Source organism: Paroedura picta, chromosome 17 (genome assembly GCF_049243985.1).
Source record: "Paroedura picta isolate Pp20150507F chromosome 17, Ppicta_v3.0, whole genome shotgun sequence".
Taxonomy (NCBI): Eukaryota; Metazoa; Chordata; class Lepidosauria; order Squamata; family Gekkonidae; genus Paroedura; species Paroedura picta.
The window spans coordinates 23,877,492-23,895,113 of NC_135385.1; the positions used below are offsets into that span (position 1 = coordinate 23,877,492).

At 52.8% G+C, this 17,622-nt stretch overlaps 2 long non-coding RNA genes across 2 annotated transcripts; one reads left to right on the forward strand and one right to left on the reverse strand.

Annotated features, from left to right (window-relative positions):
• Positions 1-4,776: 4,776 nt before the first annotated feature.
• LOC143827262 (uncharacterized) lies at positions 4,777-7,626 on the reverse strand. The gene is made up of 2 exons (XR_013227232.1): positions 7,225-7,626; positions 4,777-5,168 (listed from the first exon to the last, which is right to left on the reverse strand). It is a non-coding gene; the product is annotated as an uncharacterized LOC143827262 (long non-coding RNA).
• Positions 6,488-17,265, forward strand: LOC143827261 (uncharacterized). The gene is made up of 3 exons (XR_013227231.1): positions 6,488-6,593; positions 7,675-7,967; positions 15,542-17,265. It is a non-coding gene; the product is annotated as an uncharacterized LOC143827261 (long non-coding RNA).
• The last annotated feature ends 357 nt before the right edge of the window (positions 17,266-17,622 follow it).

A 17,622-nucleotide genomic window follows, 5' to 3' on the forward strand; every position in this document is an offset into this window, starting at 1 on the left:
GCGGACCAATAAGCAACAATAAATAATAAATTATACAAATAATAATGATCAATAACCGATTACGGCTCCTGGGGCAGCCCCTCCTCGCTGGACTTTGACTCATTGGTCATCATTTATTCCTTTAGCTTCATTGGGAACAAGCGCGGCTAAGTGGGGGGGGGGGGGGGAGACGGCTGGTTCTGCTAGGGACAAGAAATGCTGCCCTCTGGCGGCCAACATGAGTAATTGCGCGGTGAAGGAGGCAGCGGCCATTTTTCTCGCAAAGTCCTCAGGCATGCGCAGTATGCCGAGAACCTGGGAATGCCGGGCACTGTAGTCCGCTCCCATCAACGGACACAGACGGTCATGCGCACTACGCAAAACAGCCGGGAATGCCGGGAACTGTAGTTCAATCCCGTCGGCGGACACAGGGGGACATGCGCACTACGCTTGGCAGCTGGGAATGCCGGGAATTGTAGTCCAATCTTCATCCGGGGAAACAGGGGGACATGCGCACTACGCTTGGCAGCTGGGAATGCCGGGAACTGTAGGCCTCTCTCATCCGCGGACACAGACGGTCATGCGCACTACGCCGGGCAGCTAGGAATGCCGGGAACTGTAGTCCAATCTCCATCCGAGGACACAGGCGGACATGCGCACTAAGCCTAGCAGCTGGGAATGCCGGGAACTGTGGTCCACTCCCCATCCGGGGACACAGGCGGACATGCGCACTAAGCCTAGCAGCTGGGGGTGCCGGGAATTGTAGTACTTTACCCACCCAATGGGAGGATAGTACGCGGTGTCCTGGGAGGCGATTGGATAAGGCGCGTCAGGCGACTGGCTGAGGCGGCGAAGGCGGGACGTGAAGGGGACGGTGGAGTGACAGAAGATAACGGCCAATCGGAAAGGAGTCTGCGGTGCCGTACGTGACAATTGGCTAGAAGGCGCCATCCGATTGGCTAAGACGGTGGGGCGGTGGCCATTAGCTTCGGGTACCCCGCCCTCCCTTTTGATTGGACGCCGGAGGAAGAGCTGAGGGAAAGAATGCTGGGAATTGTAGTCCCCACAGGTGTAAACGCGCGGCCCGCTCCCTGGAGCACTATATCCCTTCTGGACTATTATTTATTTATTATTTATTTATTTGTCTATTGAAATTAATTTGTCCTGCAGACGGCGGCCCGGCCTGTCCACTTTGAGCTGAGCCGTCGTAGTGCGCACGCTCGCCTGTGTCCTCGGGTGGGCAAAGGAATACAATTCCCGGCAATCCCTGCTGCACTGCCTAGTGCGCATGCTCGTCAGTGTCCACGGGTGGAAAAAGGACTACTATTCCCGGCATTCTCTGCTGGCCTGCCTAGTGCGCATGCTCTCCAGTGTCCTCGGGTGTTGAAAGGACTACTATTCCCGGCATACCCTGCTCCCCGGCGTAGTGCGCATGGCCGCTTGTGTCCGCGGGTGGGGAAAGGACTACTGTTCCCGGCATTCCGTGGTGCCTGGCGTAGTGCGCATGCTCGTCCGTGGCCGCCGGTATAAGAGGACTACAATTCCCGGCATTCTCTGCAAACTAGCGTCGGACATTTCTGCATCCGTGTCGCCCGGGAAATGGTTACGTTTGGAAGTCCGGCAACTGCCCGCTCATCGGAACGACTGAGATTATGGCCCTAGTTTCCGACCGGGTCTCTTAGCCGGTGCACTATGTTGCCCTAAGAGGTAGGAAAGTACGTCCCCGCCTCTACATTTCCGATGCGTTCTGCCCTAAGAGGTAGGAAAATAGTCCACGCCTCTCAATTTCCGGTGCGTGATGGACACCGCCGAGGCGTTCCACGCAGCCCCGACGCCCGAGCTCTGCCTTGCGTGCGAGGGAAGGGCGGCGGCGGCGGTCGGGGGGCCGACGGTGCATCTTGCCCCCCCCCGCTCCCTCCCTTGACGCGGGTGGGGGGGGGAAGGACTTCCCGGCATTCCCTGCTGCCCGGCGCAGTGCGCATGACGGGCGACTTAGCGGCAATAGCGGCTGCCCCTTTTCCCTCATAGACATGCATAGCAGGTGCTGCCGTCTGGCGGCCAAACTGGGAAAAGACGCGGAGAAAACTGGTCCGCGACTCTAAAGGTGGGGGCCCTGCGGGTCTCCTCCGGGGCTCTTCTTCTCCTGCCTCCCCGCTCCCCAAAGAGAAAAGCCGGCACCGCCTGCGCCTTCTGCTCCTCCCTGCAGCCGACCAAGCCCCGGAGTCCTTCTGGGACTGGGGGCCGAGGCCCCTCTCTAAGGGAAGGCCCAGGCCTGGGAGGGGCATGCCGCGGCAGCATATAAATATAAATAAATATCGCAGAAGGTCTCATACAGTATATGATTGTGATTCATTGATGTTGTTGGTTTTTAATATATGCACTTTACTGTAATAAATATTTCTATTTTAAATTTTCCTTCTAGCTCGACCTTTAGGTTCCAAACCCAGACTTAAGGGCAAGAGACATTTAGCGAGAACAGAAGTCTTGCTCGACAGGCTCCGGCTGTTTCCCAGCCCAGAATCGAGGGCTCTGGCAGGCTCCCCAAAAGAACAGAACAGAAGTCTTGTTTCCCAGCCCAGAATTGAGGCCTCCGGGCCCCTTGGCCCACCCCCTTCACTGTCCCACTGAAGCCGTCTCTCCTGCTCGGGCCAAGAGGGCAGAGCTACGCCCTGGGCCAAGGGCCGGACTTTGGGCAGAGCTCTGGCCCGGATCCCTTCACCCCAGACTCCTTTTTAGGAAGCTCTCAAGGGACCCAGCGCCTGTCCCTTTGACCTTTGCAGGACACACCAAAATGCATTCTTGGGACAAAGATTTCACGCTGCTTCAACAGAGCTCATTTCTTCTTTAGAAATTATACATGTATTTATTCATTACATTTTGGGTGTATCACCAGGAAACAACAGACCATTCATTCATCTATATGGAACGAGTCATTTAGAGACTCCATACCTGATCAGTGAAGAAGAAGAAGAAGAAGAGTAGGTTCTTATATGCTGCTTTTCCCTACCCGAAGGAGGCTCAAAGCGGCTTACAGTCGCCTTCCCATTCCTCTCCCCGCAACAGACACCCTGTGGGGTGGGTGAGGCTGAGAGAGCGCTGATATCACTGCTCGGTCAGAACAGCTTTATCAGTGCCGTGGCGAGCCCAAGGTCACCCAGCTGGCTGCATGTGGGGGAGCGCAGAATGGAACCTGGCATGCCAGATTAGAAGTCCGCACTCCTAACCATGACATCGAACCGGCTCTTTCAAGGCCTCGTTCAAACCAAGAAAAACGTCTAGAATAGGCAGACCCGGCTTCGTTAGTGGCTCCAAGATATTTCCAAGGAGGAGCAGAATTCTTACTGTTCCTTGCAGGGACGCAGGGACGGAGTTTACTTCACGTTGCCGGCACCTCTGTGCTTAGAGAGCAAATCCATCCTTGGCTGGACGCCCAATTCTCCGTCTTCTTCCGCAGCCTGCAGGGGGTTGGGGCGTCTCTGCTCCCCTAAGCCCCGAGTAGCTGGACTGGAGGCTGCGGGAGAGCTGGGAAGATCTGCACTGCAAAAGCAACCCGTACAGCCAAGGGGTGTTTTGGGGTGTTCCCCCCCAAAGCCAATGAACTTCTGCCTCCTCAAGGAGTCTTGGGGGGGGTTGCTCTTGCAGCTTCCAGCGCACCGCCACAAAAAGATTCCTCCCCCCCAAAAGCCCTTGGAGTGGCAGAACAAAGCACACATGCACAAAGTGGTGCAGCTCGGGAAAAGAAGGGTTTTTTCCCCAAGCCCAGCAAGCCAGCCGGCCAGCCAACTAGCTAGCTAGCTGCATCTGGGGGAAAAAAATCCATCATGCTGAAGTTACCCCAAATTTTGCCCCATTTCAGAATTCAGTCTCCCCCCCTCCTTGAGAATTTACCCGTGCTTTTAAAAGTGGGTAGGGGAAAGCAGGTATTGCCACACCTAAGTGGACCTCTCAGGGAAAGGAGACTGTGATATTTCAACACCTTTAAAAGAGCATTCAGAACATCCCCCACAACCACAAAATGTTTCATTGAGTGTTTTCCCCCTTTTAGAACACAAATAAATTATTTCCTAGCTATGAATGATTTAAAAATGGAACACATTGACTGTCCTCCCAGGACTAAATTATCCCCCCTGCAGGCAGCAGAAGAATAGGGGCGAGGAGTCCCTCTTTGGGCGGCCGGAAGGCGTCTTTCTCCTTCCCATCGTCCGGAGGGGGTCTGTCTCCCGGGCGTGCTGCTGAACGGTGGTCTCTGTGGAAGGGAGAAGCAGAAACAAAGAGCCCACCACGCAGGTTCACCCCCAGACAGGAGGCCCGAACGTGGGCAGAGAGCGCCTCTGCTTATCTATCAGGCCCCCCACAGGAGGAACGGGACGGGGCAGGGAAGCAGTGACGGGGTTTCCTTCACTTTGCCGGCACCTCTTTGCTTAGGGAGCAGCTCCACCCTTTGCTGGATGCCTGCAGGGAGCCTGCAGGGAGTTGTGTCGTCTCTGCTCCCCTAAGCCCTTTAAGCCCTGGGTAGCTGAACTGGATCCAAAAACCCAAAAACAGCCCTTGTTTCCCAGCCCACAATTGAGGCCTCCGGGCCCCTTGGCTCACCACGTCTCTCCTGCTCGGGCCAAGAGGGCAGAACTACGCCCTGGGCCAAGGGCCGGACTTCGGGCAGAGCTCTGGCCCGGATCCCTTCACCCCAGACTCCTTTTTAGGAAGCTCTCAAGGGACCCAGCGCCTGTCCCTTTGACCTTTGCAGGACACACGAAAATGCATTCTTGGGACAAAGATTTCACGATGCTTCAACAGAGCTCATTTCTTCTTCAGAAATAATACATGTATTTATTTTATTTATTCATTACATTTTGGGTGTATCACCAGGGAACAACAGACCATTCATTCATCTATATGGAACGAGTCATTTAGAGACTCCATACCTGATCAGTGAAGAACAAGAAGAAGAAGAGTAGGTTCTTATATGCTGCTTTTCCCTACCCAAAGGAGGCTCAAAGCAGCTTACAGTCGCCTTCCCATTCCTCTCCCCACAACAGACACCCTGTGGGGTGGGTGAGGCTGAGAGAGCGCTGATATCACTGCCCGGACAGAACAGTTTTATCAATGCTGTGGGCAGCCGGAAGGCGTCTTTCTCTTTCCCATCGTCCGGAGGGGGTCTGTCTCCCGGGCGTGCTGCTGAACGGTGGTCTCTGTGGAAGGGGGAAGCAGAAACAAAGAGGGATGAGATGGGGAGGGGGGAGGCTTAAAATCCGAGTCATGAGATCCCCCCTGGCAGGCTTCCCAAAAGACTCTGCCTGGCCATCAGGGCCAAGGGGGTGCTGTGAAGACGCTTCTGGGCTCCAGGTCAGCCCACCACGCAGGTTCACCCCCAGACAGGAGGCCCGAACGTGGGCAGAGAGCGTCTTTGCTGATCTATCAGGTCCCCAACATTAGGAACGGGACGGGTTGGTTTTTGTGCGAAAAGACGACTGCAGTTTTGTATAAGGTGACCAGATTGTAACACTGGTAAAGCGGGACACCGTTGACTGGGTGGGTTCTTGTTTAAAATTTTGGTCTACGTGGAGCAACAAAGATTTTCATAGAACGCACAGAACACAAAAATAGTATGGTAATATATATATATTTAAAATGTCAACATAAGTACAATTTGCCAGGTGCCCCCAGATGTCCCTCCAAAAGTGGCACAATCTGGTCACCTTAGTTTTGTACATTCCTGCAAGGCCAGCGGAAAGAGAGTTCTGGCTTGGAGAGCCAGGGTTTGCTTAGCATGTTTCCTCCCACTTTTCCTCCAGGGAGCTGGGAGGAGGCGCAAACTGCTGACATTTCCATTTCCCCCAACAGCCCTGTGAGGTTTTTTACCCGGCTTTTCTCTATCTGAAGGAGTCTCAAAGGGGCTTCGGATCGCCTTTCCTCTCTGCACAGCAGCCATCCTGAGAGGGAGGGGGGATGGGAGAGCCCTGAGAGAACTGCTGTGTGAGAACAGTTCTATCAGGATTGTGACTGGCCCAAGGCCTCCCAGCTGGCTGCCTGTGGAGGAGGAGGGGGGCTCAAGGCCACCGAGTCGGCCTTCCAGAGCAGCCCCGGCCTCCCATCTCTGCGGCCAGCGAATCAGCAGGAATGGAGGACCTCCAGGCACGGCCCTGGGGCAGCTCATCCTTTCTGGATACTTATTTATTTATTAATTATTTGTCTGTTGAGATTAATTTGTCCTGCACACTGTCCATTTTGAGCTGAGCCGTTGCGCGGCAGCTCGTCTCCCTTTCCTGGTCTCGGTCCTGCAATTCTCAAATTGGCCACAGGATGGGAGTCGCGGACCCATTTATCCGCGTATTTCCCAGTTTGTCCGCCAGACGGCAGCACCTGCTATGCATCTCCATTGACGGCCAGAATATAGGAATCTGCTCCGCCCAGCTGGGAAGAAGCACGGGCGGGGGGGGGGGGGGAGAGGAGGGAGAGGAAAGGCTGCCGTCTTGTGGCCAAAGTGGGAAATGACGCGGATGCAAGGGAGGCAGCCGCCGCTTTTCACGCTAAGTCCTCAGTCATGCGCACTAGGCCGAGCAGCAGGTAATGCCGGGAATTGTAGTTCCCAACCGAGACGCGCGGCCCGTTCCCAGGTGCAGTATATCCTTTATGGACTTTTATTTATTATTTATTTATTAAGATTAATTTGTCCTGCAGACAGCGGCCCGGCCTGTCCATTCTGAGCTGAGCCGTTGCGGGGCCGCCCATCTCCCCCTCCTGGTCTTGGTCCTGCAATTCTCAAACTGGCCACAGGATGGGAGTCGCGGACCCCTTGATCCGCGTATTTCCCAGTTTGTCCGCCAGACGGCAGCACCTGCTATGCATCTCCATTGACGGCCAGAATATAGGAATCTGCTCCGCCCAGCTGGGAAGAAGCACGGGCGGGGGGGGGGGGGAGAGGAGGGAGAGGAAAGGCTGCCGTCTTGTGGCCAAAGTGGGAAATGACGCGGATGCAAGGGAGGCAGCCGCCGCTTTCAACGCTAAGTCCTCAGTCATGCGCACTAGGCCGGGCAGCAGAGAATGCTGGGAATTGTAGCCCCCCCCCCGCCCCCGCGACGGGCAGCGCGTAATTTCTGGACTCGTTAGCCTTTTAGCACGCGAGTGGAACCCCGCAGCGATGTTTACCCCGCACCGGAAATGTAGAGGCGGGAACTACTATTTCCCTACCTCTTAGGGCAGAATGCAGCGGAATTGTATAGGCGGGCCGCCGTATTACTTCCCTACCTCTTAGGGATTGGTGCCCCGGATAAGAGACTGGTGCGGAAACTAGGATCAACATACTAGTCGTTCCGCTTAGCGGTTAGTTGCCGGACTTCCCACAAAACCACTTCCAGGGCGACACGGATGCAGTAATCCCGAAAGGCACATGCGTACTACGAGGGCAGCACGGGATGCCGGGAAATGTAGTCCTTTCCTCATCGGCGGCACAAACGGTCATGCGCACTACGACGTGCAGCTAAGCATGCCGGGAATTGAAGTCCGTTCCCCAACCGAGAACAGAGGCGGTCATGCGCACTACGCCAGGCAGCTGCGAATGCCGGGAAGTGTAGTCCGTTTCCCTTGCGCGGACATAAACGGCCGACTCTCCGACTCCCATAAGACACTACATTCCCCGAAAGTCAACGCTTCGCACCTCGACGAATGACGTCCCTTTCCCCTCCTATCTTCCTCCAGCGTCCAATCAAAGTGGAAGGTTGGTACGGCCAATCGGAAGGGAGGCTGCGGCGTCGTGCGCGTCGATTGGCTAAGGCGGCCCGTGCGATTGGCTGAGGCGGCGAGGGCGGAACGAAGAGGGGATGGCAGAGTGACAGACAAGAAAATCCAATCAGAAGGGAGGCTGCGGCACCGGGCGAGGCGATTGGCTAGGCCGTGATTCGCGATTGGCTGAGAGCGCGGAGGCGGGGCCATATGAAAAGGACCGCGTTTCCGGTCTCGGCGTCTGTTCCTCCGCGTGCGACTTCCGGCAGGTAGGCTTTGCGCGTTCCGCGTCCTTTTTTCGTTCTTTTCGCTCTTTCTTCGGCCTTCTTCTCTCCGGGGGCTCCGGGCGGGGGCGGCGCAGTCAGGGTAGGCCCGGGGGGGTCCCGCGTCGGCCTGAAGTCGCCCCCCAGAGCGGCCCCTCCCCCCCTCCTGGTGCCTCCGGTCAGCGGGAATGGGGGCTCCAGCCCCGGCCGGGAGGGTGGCAACCGCAGTGCGACACGCAGGGTCCTTCCGCCCCCCCCTTTGGCACAGGCTTCGGTTGCCAAGTCCTCCCCGGGAGACCTGGGCCTGGGGCGGCCACTCCCAACCTCCCTTCCTCCCGCCCGGGACTGAGCTAGACTGACGGGGGATCCCCCGGTCCCGCCGGGAGGCTGGCACCCCAGCAAGCAGGGGGCTCCCGTTGCCATCCCTGCCTGGAACCCGGGTGTGCGGGGGGGGATTTCGGGAGGAGAATGCGAACTGGGCATGAGGCAGAAGGAGACCCCCCCCCCCCACAGCTGCACCGGAGCAGAAAACAAAAATAAAGCCGTCCCCCCCCCCCCCCCGTTGCTGGGACCTGCAGCTATTATGGCGGCTCAACAAAAATGGAGTCCAAAAGCACCTTTAAGTCCAGCAGAGACTTCTGCAAGGCCTGAGCTTTCGTAGGCAGGCACCTGTCCTCCGACCACGTGGAGCCGGGATCAGGAGAGTGCACGGACAGAGAAAAGGACAAATCGGTGGCAACGTGGTAAACTGTGTCATCGTGTCCAAATCTAGCCATATGGTAATTCTGTGCTAAAACAGCAAATCGGTCCTTTGGACTTCAGGCTTCAGTATAAAACTGTCCCTGTTAGGACGTCATGGCAGACGCTTTCCCAGTTGCGAAAAGAACGAGCAGAGACTGGGTGCTGGCCCCCTCCGTCTCCCCCCAAGCGTGGGAGCTCCCCTGCAAGCCACAAGCCGCCCGGGCCAGTTATCCTGTCCTGAGACCAGAGAGTTGCATTCAGAATTGCACTACATATCACCAGCATCACATTGCAGTCACATTGCCCCAAATAAAATAAAAAGAGGAGGGGATTGTAAGGAATGTGGCTATAAGAGTTGAAGGAGCTTAGCGTGCACAGTGATATAATAATCGTGTGTCCTTGTTGAGTCCTGGGGATGCCATTGTTTTGAATGTTGTAATAAACCTGCCTTTCTGCACACTCCCTGTCTGGTCTGGTCTTGAAATTCCTTTGCAATAAAACAGCCCCTGGGAGGTCCCTTAGTGAACGTCCCGGAAGGCTGAATATTCCCCTCCAGGTTTCTCAGGCCTGTGATGTTTGATGTCCGACTCCTGTCCCTTGACTCTTGGGTGGAGGGTTTAACCCCTTTGCCCTGCCTAGTGAACTCAGGGCACGGTTGGCATTTAAGAGCACAGACATTATTAGAAGAGGTGTGTGTGCATAGCCTTCGATGGGGTAAGTGACAACGGGTCCACTGATTGTGTCATTGGCTTGTGTGTGGCAACAAAGTAGGCATCTGAGTTCATTGCGAGGTACCAGTGGCCAGGTTCACGTTAGACATCTCACTGGGCATGTTGTCATTTGGGATTGGGAGGGGTATCTGTGTCCAAGAAAAGGTTTGCCCCCCCGAACGTGGCAAAGAGAACTGTCCATGTCAGGCAGGCAGAGGTAAGTCCCTGATGATGCATCAAACTGTTTGGAGGTGAGAGCTGCATATAACCACGGTGGGTGTTCTGTTAATATCTCTTTTGTGCCTGTTTTCCAACAAGATGCCTCTTGGTTTTGTTGATCTGTTTCTCAACCTCATTGTTTGGGTACCCCAATTCCAAGAAGGTTTGTTGCAGATCCTTCCAATGGGAATGTCCACCTCTGGGATCGGAGCAGATGCGGTTGTAACGTAGAGCCTGCCTGTATACGTACAATGGATTGTTTTTTAGGTTTACGATGGTGGCCAGAGGCACGCGGGTACGTTTGCCAGTCGGTAGGCTTTCGGTATAAGGTGGTCTCTAGGCATCCATGGTTTATTTTTGCAGTAGGGCCCAAAAAATGTATTTCTTGCATAGATCGCTTCATGCCAGGTTGACAGTGGGGTGGGAGGCATCGTATGTCTGGGGGAAAGGGTCCAGGGCTTCTCGGCCATGTGTCCAGACGATACAAATGTCATCCAGGAATTGCAGCTGTAAGGCAGGTGTGAGCATTTGGGCTTTTAGGAAGCGATGCTCCAGGTCCGCCATGCAGATGTTGGCCTACTGAGGGGCCCTGTAGGTGCCCACGGCCGTACCACTGCTACAAAGGAACAGGTTGTCACCACGTCTGAAACGGATACGGGTGAGAACAAAAGGGCAGTGTTTGCTGGCCGAGTCGGCTGTAGCCTTGTTAGAAATTGTATTCCTAATGGCTTGTAATTCCCCATCCATGGGGGTGAAAATAATATTCTTGGGAACGTTGTTCAAAGATTGTCTTGTCCTCAGAGAGTTTGTGGTGTCACAAACATAACTAGAAGCGTTGGTGGCAGAGGGTCTTAGAACATGGTCCATGCAGCCAGATCCCCCCATGGTGAGAGCGTATATGCCTGAGACGATGGGGTGTCCTGGGGTGCCAGATTTTGGTCACACGATACAAGGTACCTGGACAAGGTCCCCTTGGTGCGTCTGAAAGGAGCTCTTTCTGAATGTAAGGGGGGAATTCTTTGATAGTTTTGTGTAGTTCTTTTTCATATTCCTGGCTGGGGTTTGAGTCTGGTTGTTTGGACAAGGTGGCACTTGAGAGCTGTCTTTGAGCCTCCTGGGTGTCGCCCGATCTGTTCATGCTGACAGCAGCTCCCCCTTTGTCTGCCTCAGTAATTATTATATCCAGATTGTGCCTAAGTCCTTCATGGCCTTTCTTTCATCATAGCTGCTATTCCGCTGTGTGCAATGTTTTGGGGCGATCACGTTGGTTTGGACCCTGTGGCGGAAGCAGGCTATGGAGAGGTCCGGTGAGGCTGGGACCCCCTGGGGGGAGGCTCTCCGTTTGTGTTGTTTTGTTGGTATGTGTGGTCAGCATCCCCTCCTTCGGTGGATCGGAGGGACAGTAGATGCTGTGATGCAGTGCTGTGCAGATGTTGTCCGTTTCTGCTTGTCCTGTTCATGTGTATGTCGAAAGATGTCCTTAGTCGTAAACGTCACAAGAATGCCTGCAAGTCCCCATGGAATGGGACCATCTCTGTGGCTTCGCCGGGGCAGAAGGACAGACCACGTGAGAGAACCGAATGCTCTGCAGGACGGAGGCCGACAATAGTGCTGGAGGAATTCTTCTTTTCAGTATTATCTGCCTTTGGGTTGCATAGTTGTTTAAAGCTCCGGCTGTTTCGGTAAGTCAAACTGAGTACTGAAGATGGCTGATCTTTCTTCATGGAAGTTGTGCCCAGTGGGTCGATTCCTTGTAGATGTCCAGTTCAGAAAGTTTCTCCTTGAGCAGATTCTCTTTGTAGTACAGGCCACAGATCAGATGCTGAGGTAGTTTCTTGGACGATGTGACACAAAAATTTTCTGCAGAGTCCATAGGGTAAGTCGATTGCCAAGGATTCGTAATCCGCCGTCTTTTAGGTATCATGTCCAGGCATTTGCATTTAGTAAGAAAGGAAATATCAGTCTGTAGCTGTGCAAGTTTCTTTGTAAGGCGGAGGGAGTTCCATTCCAAGCCACTAAAGGTGGTGCCTTCCATAAAGAGAGATTCAAGTGGGCAGCCCTGCTGGTTTCCCACCTCCACTGATTTCCCTCTTATATATATCATTACTCTTATGAGTCTTGTTCCATTTTGTCTGCACATGAAAGCTCACACCTTGAATAAATCGTTCTTGGGCTTGAAGGTGCTGCTGGACTCTGTTTCTTGTGCTACTTCAGACCAACACAACAAAAATTGAGTCCAGCAGCCCCTTAAAGCCCAAGAAAGATGTATTGGTGTGAGCTTTCATGTGCATGCACACTTCCGCACACAGAATGGAACAAGAGGCATAAGAGTGCAGATATATAGGAGTGAAATCAGTGGAGCTTTGAAACCAGCAAGGCTGCCCACTGGAATCTCTCTTTATGGAAGGCAGCACATGTAGCGGCTGGGAATGGAACTCCCTCTGCCTGACAAAGAAACTTGCACAGGTACAGGCGGATATTTCCTTTCTTACCAAATGCAAATGCCGGGACATGATAACAAAAGGACTTTCAGAATCCGCTGCAATCCACTCACCCAACGGACTCTGCAGAAAAACTGTGTCACACTCTCCAAGGAACTGCCTGAGCATCCGATCCGTGGCCCCTACTACGAAGAGAAGCTGCTCAAGGAGAAACTTTCTGAACTGCACAGTTCTACAAGGAATCGACCCCCTTGGCACGACTTCCACGAAAAAAGATCAGCCATCGTCAATTCTTGGTTTGACTTACTGAAACAGCCGGAGCTGAAACAGCTATGCAACCCAAGGGTGGATAATACTGGAACCAAGAATACTCCAGCATTGTTGTCGATCTGTCACAATCCAGCCTCCGTTCTGCAGAGCATTCAGTTCTCTCACGTGGTCTTATCCTTCTGCCCCGGCGAAGCCACAGAGATGGTCCCGTTCCATGGGGACTTGCAGGCATTCTTGTGAAGTTTACACCGAAAAAAATCTTTCGACATCCACGTGAACAGGACAAGCAAGAACGGACAACATCTGCACACCACTGCATCACAGCATCTACTGTCCCTCCGATCCACCGAAGGGAGGGATGCTGACCACCACACACCAACGAAACAACACAAGGGAAGAGCCTTCCCCCAGGGGGTCCCAAGCCTCACCAGAGCTCTCCATAGCCTGCTTCTGCTGCAGGGTCCAAACCGATGTGTTCACGCAACAATATGCTGGAATTTTCGATACATCGATTACAGAGGCTAACAAAGGAGGAGCTGCTGTCAGCATGAACAGATCGGGCAACACCCAGGAGGCTCAAAGACAGCTCTCAGTTGCCACCTTGTCCAAACAACCCGACTCAAACCCCAGCCAGGAATATGAAAAAGAACTACACAAAACTATCAAAGAATTCCCCCCTTACATTCAGAAAGAGCTCCTTTCAGACGCACCAAAGGGACTTTACCCAAGTACCTTGTATCGTGTGCCCAAAATCTGGCAACCCCAGGACACCCCATAGTCTCAGGCATATACGCTCTCACCATGGGGGGATCTGGCTGCATGGACCCTGTTCTAAGACCCTTTGCCACCAACGCTTCTAGTTATGTTTGTGACACCACAAACTCTCTGAGGACAAGACAATCTTTGAACAACGTTCCCAAGAATATTATTTTCACCCCCATGGATGGGGAATTACAAGCCATTAGGAATACAATTTCTAACAAGGCTACAGCCGACTCGGACAGCAAACGCTGCCCTTTTGTTCTCACCCGTATCCGCTTCAGACGTGGTGACAACTTGTTCTTTCGTAGCAGTGGTACGGCCGTGGGCACCTACAGGGCCCCTCAGTAGGCCAACATCTGCATGGCGGACCTGGAGCATCGCTTCCTAAAAGCCCAAATGCTCACACCTGTCTTACAGCTGCGATTCCTGGATGACATTTGTATCGTCTGGACACATGGCCGAGAAGCCCTGGACCCCTTCCCTCAGGCATACGATGCCTTCCACCCCACTGTCAACCTGACAATGAAGCGATCTATGCAAGAAATACATTTTGTGGACCCTATTGCAAAAATAAACCATGGATGCCTAGAGACCACCTTATACCGAAAGCCTACCGACTGGCAAATGTACCTGCGTGCCTCTGGCCACCATCGTAAACCTAAAAAACAATCCATAGTATACAGGCAGGCTCTACGTTACAACCGCATCTGCTCCGATCCCAGAGGTGGACATTCCCATTGGAAGGATCTGCAACAAACCTTCTCGGAACTGGGGTACCCAGACAATGAGGTTGAGAAACAGATCAACAAAACCAAGAGGCATCTTGTTGGAAATCAGGCGCAAAAGAGATATTAACAGAACACCCACCGTGGTTATATGCAGCTCTCACCTCCAAACAGTTTGATGCGTCATCAGGGACTTACCTCTGCCTGACATGGACAGTTCTCTTTGCCACGTTCGGGGGGGCAAACCTTTTCTTGGACACAGATACCCCTCCCAATCCCAAATGACAACTTGCCCAGTGAGATGTCTAACGTGAACCTGGCCACTCGTACCTCGCAATGAACTCAGATGCCTACTTTGTTGCCACACACAAGCCAATGACACAATCAGTGGACCCGTTGTCACTTACCCCATCGAAGGCTATGCACACACACCTCTTCTAATAATGTCTGTGCTCTTAAATGCCAACCGTGCCCCTGAGTTCACTAGGCAGGGCAAAGGGGTCAAACCCTCCACCCAAGAGTCAAGGGACACAAGTCGGACATCAAACATCACAGGCCTGAGAAACCTGGAGGGGAATATTCAGCCTTCCGGGACGTTCACTAAGGGACCTCCCAGGGGCTGTTTTATTGCAAAGGAATTTCAAGACCAGACCAGACAGGGAGTTTGCAGTAAGGCAAGTTTATTACAACATTCAAAACAATGGCATCCCCAGGACTCAACGACATGCATTTTTTATCTCACTGTGCACGCTAAGCTCCTTCAACTCGTATAGCCACATTCCTTACAATCCCCTCCTCTTTTTATTTTATTTGGGACAATGTGACTGCAATATGATGCTGGTGATATGTAGTGTAATTCTGAATGCAACTCTCTGGTCTCAGGACAGGATAACTGGCCCGGGCGGCTTGTGGCTTGCAGGGGAGCTCCCACGCTTGGGGGGAGACGGAGGGGGCCAGCACCCAGTCTCTGCTCGTTCTTTTCACAACTGGGAAAGCGTCTGCCATGACGTCCTAACAGGGACAGTTTATACGCCTGAAGTCCAAAGGACCGATTGGCTGTTTTAGCACAGAATTACCATATGGCATGATTTGGACACGATGACACAGTTTACCACGTTGCCACCGATTTGTCCTTTTCTCTGTCCGTGCACTCCCCTGATCCCCGCTCCACGTGGTCGGAGGACAGGTGCCTGCCTACGAAAGCTCAGGCCTTGCAGAAGTCTCTGCTGGACTTAAAGGTGCTTTTGGACTCCATTTTTGTTGAGCCGCCATAATAGCTGCAGGTCCCAGCAACGGGGGGGGGGGGGGGGGACGGCTTTATTTTTATTTTCTGCTCCAGTGCAGCTGTGGGGGGGGGGGTCTCCTTCTGCCTCATGCCCAGTTCGCATTCTCCTCCCGAAATCCCCCCCCCCCACACCCGGGTTCCAGGCAGAGATGGCAACGGGAGCCCCCCTGCTTGCTGGGGTGCCAGCCTCCCGGCGGGACCAGGGGATCCCCTGTCAGTGCAGCTCAGTCCCCCGGAAAACCAGCATTCTTGCTGGATGCTGTTCTAGTCACCTTCATGCTGGAACAGTCATAAGGTTAGTGCTGTGTCTTCTCATGAGTAAACGCATTTCCCAACCACAGTAGTGGAATTTGACAGAATAATTTGGGCACCAGTGTTCTGTTGTACAATTGTGTTAAAATGCACTCCTTGCACCCCTTCCCAACAGGAGCAACCTGCAAGAGTCAACGAAACCCCCTCAAAGACCACTGAATTGTAATGCTGAGTTCCTGCAGCAGCATTGAAGGGGACTCCGTGCAACGGAACAACACACAAGACGTGGTCGGCTCCTAGAGGGTGTTGCTGGCACAGCCATGTCGACCAGGGACGTGTGAGGAAGATGTGCGAGTGACAACCGAGCAGGACGCCAGACTGACGAATGACCTTTCTGTCTAGGTGTCTTTGTTTAAAAACGAATGGTGGGTAGAGATGTGTCGTGTGTTTTTTTCTGGCAGGTTTAGCACAGGTAGGGTTCTCCTCTACATTGTCCAGCTACTGTTAGGTCCTTTTTGGAAGCAAGGCTGCTGAAGAGTCCCTGAGCCATCTGTGCAGATGCAGGTATTAATAAACGAATGCACCGTTTTTCAACATGACAAAGGAAGGAACGGAGGCAGAATTTGGCTAAGTCTGCTCTTACTCGTGTGTAGGAGAGAAGATGGTGTCCCTCTGCAATAGAGGAACGGAGGCAGAATTTGGCTAAGTCTGCTCTTACTCGTGTGTAGGAGAGAAGAAGGTGCCGAGGCATCTTCTCTCCTACACACGAGTAAGAGCAGACTTAGCCAAATTCTGCCTGTGTTCCTCTGCTGTGTTACAAAACAGTGCTGTGTCTTCTCATGAGCAAATGGATTTCCGAACCAAATTTGGGGAAGTTGACATAACTGTAATGCCGAGTTTGTGCGTTTCTTTCTGTCCAGCAGCATTGAACAGGACTACGTGCAACGGAACAACACACAAGACGATTTACCTTTCTGTATATTGATGTTTCTGTATATTGATGTTTCTGTGTATTAAATGATGTACTGTGTGCCTTTCTTTAAAAACAAATGGTGGGTGTTTTTTTCTGACAGGTAGTAGAAGTTTGGAAGCAAGGCTCCCTGTGCCATCTGTGTACATCCAGGTATTAACAGGCAAATGCACTGTTTTGTATCATGGCAGAGGGAGGAATGGGGGCAGGATCTGGCTAAGTCCACTGTCCAGTCTTAGTAGTGTGTGGGAGAGAGGAAGATGGTGCAGGGGAGCCCTCAGGTGGGATTGTCCAACCGAGCAGGACTTCAGTTCGAGGAATGTGCTTTCTGTATATTGAGTGATGTCTTGGGTGTGTTTGTTTAAAAACAAATGGTGGGTAGAGATGTGTCGTGTGTTTTTTCTAACAGGTTTAGCACAGCTAGGGTTGTCTTGTACATTGTGTAGCTACTGTTAGGTGCTTTTGAAGACTTCTCCGACTTGGAAGGTGCTGAAGAGTCCCCGAGCCATCTGAGCAGATCCACAAATGCAGTGTTTTGCAACAGAATGGCAGAGGAAGGAATGGAGGCAGAATGTGGCTAAGTGTGCTCTTACTCGTGTGTAGGAGAGAACACCATGTTCTTGTTTTTGTCTTCTACACACGAGTAAGACCAGACTTAGCCAGCAAGACAGCAGAGGAACAGAGGCAGAATCTGGCTAAGTCCCCTCTTCCTTGTGTGTAGGAGAGAAAATGGTATTTTTCTCTACACACGAGGAAGAGGGGACTTAGCCAGATTCTGCCGTTCCTCTGCTGTCTTGCAAAATAGCAGTGTTGTATGTTCTCATAACTTTTCTTTTCTGTATATTTTCTGTATATTGAGTGATGATGTCTATTAACTGATGTATTGGGTCTCTTTGTTTAAAAAGAAATGGTGGGTACACATGCATTGTGTCTTTTCTGACAGGTATACCAGAGCTACTGTTCAGTCCTTTTGAACACTCCTCCCAGTTGGATGTTTGGAAGGAAGGCCACCAAAGACTCCCTGTGCCATCTGTGCAAATCCAGGTATTAACAGGCAAATGCACTGTTTTGTATCATGGCAGACAAAGGAGTGGGGGCAGGATCTGTCCAAGTCCAGTGTCTTGTTTGGTCTTAGTAGTGTGTGGGAGAGAGGAAGATGGGGCAAAGGGGACCTCAGGTTAGCATTGTCTAGCACTGTACATGTACAGTGTCCAGTGCTGGACAATGCCAACCTGAGGGCCCCTCTGCCCCATCTTCCTCTCTCCCACACACTACTAAGACTGGAC